Source organism: Triticum aestivum, chromosome 6A (assembly GCF_018294505.1).
Source record: "Triticum aestivum cultivar Chinese Spring chromosome 6A, IWGSC CS RefSeq v2.1, whole genome shotgun sequence".
Classification (NCBI taxonomy): Eukaryota; Viridiplantae; Streptophyta; class Magnoliopsida; order Poales; family Poaceae; genus Triticum; species Triticum aestivum.
Window position 1 is genome coordinate 136363802 of NC_057809.1, and position 5319 is coordinate 136369120.

Sequence of the window (5319 nt, forward strand, 5' to 3'; positions counted from 1 at the left end):
TTCATTAACATTTCTATATACGTGATCAAATTTTTCATCAGTTTTTAATACATGATCAACTTTTTTCTCTACACATTTAACATTTTTTGCTTGATTATAATTTTTCAAATACATGTTCAACATTTTTTTACTGCTTAATTATCATTTTTGAAAATACATAATCAATGTTTTCCAAAACAAATTGTGTTTTTAATACATTTTTCGTATACGTGATAAACATTTTCCCTGCACACATTTAACATTTTCAAATGCATGGTCAACATATTTCAAATGTTTTTTGTTGATTGTTTATATTATATATACATACATACGTACATACATACATACATACATACATACATACATACATATAATATTTTAGTCTAAACAAAAGAAAAAATAAAGCAAAAAGCAAAAAAAAAACATAGGAAAATAAAAAAAGCGCGGCAAGATTGCATGACCTCTAGCGTGCGGCCAGCGCAACTTGCTCTGCCCTTCAGCGAGAGTTCCATAGGTCTCGGTCCGTTGTTCTCAAAAAAAAAAAGGTCTCGGTCTTGCTGAACGCAGAATATAGGGCCCTCCCTTCACTCGCGACAAACGGGCCGGCCCATCTCTCCTTTCCAAAGGTGCAGGTGGGTGGAGCGGGATTCGAATACGAGATCGCATCGCTCCATGGATACTGCACTAACCACTAGGCCACTTCCTCGTTCATGCATATTTCCTTCCGTTCTTCGTTTCTATGTACAGAAAATGCCTTCTGTCGTTTGTACGTTTGTTTTTTCCTTTTTCTTTGTTTGTTTTCCTGTTTCTTTTTCCTTTTTCTTTAATGCGTGAACTCGTTTCAAGTCGGTGTTTTTTTTTCAAAATTGACGAACTTTTTTCAAACAAGGTGAACTTTTTTTCAAATTCGATAAACTTTTTTCAAACTCGATGAACTTTTTCAAATGCGATGAACTTTTTTCAAATTTGACGAACTTTTTTCAAATTTGACGAACTTTTTTCAAACATGGTGAACTTTTTTTCAAATTCGATGAGATTTTTTCAAATTCGATGAACTTTTTCAAATGCGATGAACTTTTTCCAAATTTGATGAACTTTTTCAAATGCGATGAACTTTTTTTTTCAATTTCGATGGAAGTATTTCAAATTTGATGAACCTTTTCGAAATTCGATGAACTTTTTTCAAATTTTTGAATGTTTTTTAAAAAATTGAAGATTTTTTTTCAAATCCCCTGAATTGTTTTGAAAAGCGATGAACTTTTTTTCAGATTCGGTGAACTTTTTCTAATTATGACGAACTTTTCTCAAATTTGATGAACTTTTTTTAAGATCAATGAACTTTCTTCAATTTTGATGAACTTAAAAAAACCAAAGAACTTTCATCCCTTTTTCTTAAAAAAGTTTCCTTAATTTTTTTTTGAAAAGTGCACGTATTCAGCAAAAAAGGAAATAAAAAGGCGAAATAAATCATTACGGAAAAAGAGAGAAAAAGAAGAAAACAAATGGTTGAAATAATAAAAGAAGGCAAGCGAACATTTCTACTCAGGTCGTTGGATAGCGTAGTGATTCATGCACCCCTGTGCGAAGGGAGAGTTCCCTAGTTCGATTCCCGCCTCACGCACATCTTTTTTATTTAGTTTCTAACGGAACTAGAAGAACACCCGTGCGTTGCAACGGGGCCACATTAACTTTAAGAGTTCAATATTAATCATGTTAATAATACATTTAATATTCTCATACATATCAAGTGACACTGGCGACCTTTTTTGTCAATTTAGCAACGGGCTCAGTTGCAACGGACTCTTTATACATATCAGACAACTCGCTACTACTTAAACTACAACTATGGCTACCAATATTTTTTTGTCAATTTAGCTCAGCAATAGTGCCTAGCTTAATAGACTGCTTTGCATTCACCCCCTCAGAAGACAGAGAGAACCAACTCAACATGTCAGAAGATTAACAGAAATTTCATTTGTATGGCATGAACATATAGCAGGAGCACCAACACATAGATCAGCAGAGAGCAGAGCACAGCATGCACACACTCGGGCCATCTATATCATACACACACAGCAACGCACGCACGCATCACGCTGGCATACACATACAGAAAAGCAGGCACACACGCATCATGCGCATTGGCCGGTGCGACGCACGCAGAGCAAGTACGTACGCACGGAGAGCAAGCTAGCAAGCACGCACGCGTCCAGCCCCGCCGCTGCATGCGCTGGCAGAAGGTCAGGCAGCAAGGGAGACTGCACATTGAAGCTGTCCATGCAAGGCTGGAGGTGCTGGGCTGGCGACGGCGGTGTCGGGACGGCGCTTGATTCGTTCCCGGTGGCGTGGATCTTGGGGCGGCAACGCGGCGATAGCTAGTGCTCGGGGATGGGGGTTTGGGGCAGGGGCAGTCGACCCGATGGCTGGCGAAGTTAACGGGCTTGGACGGCTGGAAATTCGGCGGGTGGCGGCGGCACAGCGCAAGGATGGGACAGGCGGAAAACCTAGCGGGCGTTCAACTACCAATACCCACGCCTTTTTTAGGGGAATTGCTTGTGAAAATAACGTGCGACGATGACTTAGCGAGTGGATCCCCTTAAAAAAGACATAGCGAGCAGATTCCCTTAAAACTGGTAGGAATGGATACGATTGATGACGTTGATAAATAGTGGTGAATGTTGGCCTAATTTACTATCATCATGCATGGAAATGAATCATCAAGAAAAAGAATACTTCCTATTACTACACTCATAGGAAGCTTTCTAATCTCTACTACCAAACAGTTTCTGCCCAAACAAGGAAGGAAAGTTATGGACGTGATTCGGAAGGAAACAAACGTTATGAAGATTAATTAATTTAGATTTGATCTTTAGAGATTGATTGTGATTGATTCTTTTACATAAAGACATTACTAAATAATTTGCGTCAGTATGGAAACGAATCATCAAGAAAAAGTATACTTCCTATTACTACACTCATAGGAAGCTTCCTAATCTCTGCTACCAAACAGTTTCTGCCCAAACAAGGAAGGAAAGTTATGGACGTGATTCGGAAGGAAACAAACGTTATGAAGATTAATTAATTTAGATTTGATCTTTAGAGATTGATTGTGATTGATTCTTTTACATAAAGACATTACTAAATAATTTGTGTCAGTATGGAAAGTTCTGATTCGTTCAGTTTTTTTCGTTGTGTGAGAGGGTGAAGTGAAAATAAACCGATGAAGTGGGGGAGGCAACGAAAAAAATCTACGACGGTTAACCTACGAAAAAAACCGGACGAAAGTGGTGGGACGAAAAAAAACCTGGAAGCGAGACTACCAACTGCTCCATTAGAAGTAGAGATTATTAGAGAATTAGAGATTAGAGATAGAGATTAGAGATTATTTGTTTCCTGAAAATCTATTATTTGTTTCCTAAAGCAAATTGCATTAATGAGAGAGATTCATTGATTTGGCTAAGGTAGGAAAGAATCTATTATTTGTTTGCTAAAGTAAATTGCATTAATGGGAGAGATCCGTTGATTTGGCTAAGGTAGGAAAGAATCTATTATTTGTTTCCTAAAGAAAATTGCATTAATGAGAGAGATCCGTTGATTTGGCTAAGGTAGGAAAGAATCTATTATTTGTTTCCTAAAGCAAATTGCATTAATGGGAGAGATCCGTTGATTTGGCTAAGGTAGGAAAGAATCTATTACTTTGTTTCCTAAAGCAAATTGCATTAATGAGAGAGATTCGTTGATTTGGCCAAGGTAGGAAAGTTAGATCTGTGATCCTTTGTCATTAGGAAAGTGTTGAAAATAAACCGTACCGGACTACCAACTCCTTCATTAGGTTTTTTTCGCTGGTTAATTTTCGTAGGTTTTTCTTTGCTGGATTGTCTTGGGTGCGATCGGAGGTTAGGCCCTGGAGTGTGTGGGGCGGGTGGGGGCTTCGGTACACGATTTTTTCGGTTCGTGAAGACTCGGTGTGAGGTGGGACGAGGTACCAAAAAAAACCATGGAAGGTGGGACGAAAAAAAACCTGAAAGCGAGACTACCAACTGCTTCATTAGAAGTAGAGATAACGGAAAGAAGCGATCGACTGGTTTGCTGAGAGCGAAGGTTTTCTGGGCCGGTCCACTATAGGTCTCCTTCAGGCGCCAGAGAGCTGTTCGGGCGCTTAACGCGCCGAATAGGAGCTCTCGAATATAGGGGCGCCCTTAGTTCCGTTCCGATCACCTTTTTCTGCTTTTCTTTGGTTTGCGCTATGATAAGCCTTGTCACATTTGGGTAAGCTGCCTCTAGTGGCTTTTCTTTTCCTTCTCTTCTTTCTTTCTTTCTGTTCACTTCATTCTGTTAGGTTCGTTCCTTTTCTTTTCAAACAATGTTTCTTATCATACACCATATATTCAATACTCCCTCTTCCCGAATTATTTGTCTTAAATTTGTCTAAATATGGTTGTATCTAGACGGAGGTAATATATTCTGGAGATACATGAAAACCTAATTTATATTTCACGTTCATGTATTTAATTGAAAAGTGTCCATAGGCTTCAAAAATATATTCATGTTTTCTTAGAAGCATGTATTTTAGAGGTACATGAAAACCTAATTTATCTTTAACGTTAATGTATTTAATTGGAAAGTGTCCATATGCTTCAAAAACATATGCATGCTTTTATAAAAGTGGTCTGTATATTTTAGAAAAACATGCATTTTGAAAGAATACTCACCAAGTATTACGAAATTGTATTTGCATTGCAAAAACTATTCATTAGGTGTTAAAAATAATTTCTTGAGAAAATATTCATTATTTATTTTTTAAAATCACTTAATCTAATTATAAAAGTATATTGTGGAAAATTGTTAACATGTGTAAAAAATTACGTTTATACAAAAATGTACAATGTGTATGAAAAAAATGTAATCATGTATTTGAAAATGTTTCATATGTATACAAAAATTTACACCATGTATAAAAAGTCTAGACATCAAAACTTATATTTGAAAAAAATCATGTGCCCCAAAAATGTTAAACATGCATAATGAAAATGTAGAATGCAGAAAATATAGAATGAAAAAAACATGAATATGTGTTTTAAAAATTATTAAACATGTCTTCAAAAATTATCCTAATGTATACAAATAATGTAGAATGTGGAATAAAAAATTAGAGATAAAAAGTAGATTGAAAAAAATGTTAATTATGTATTTGAAAAATGTTAAACTAATACATATAAAAAATTCTGTTATATGCAGAAAATGAAGTATGTGTTTGAAATAAATTGGCATGAAAACATATGTGAAAAAAATGTTAATCATGTATTTCAAAAAAATATTGGAAATTTTCTAGAAATGTTC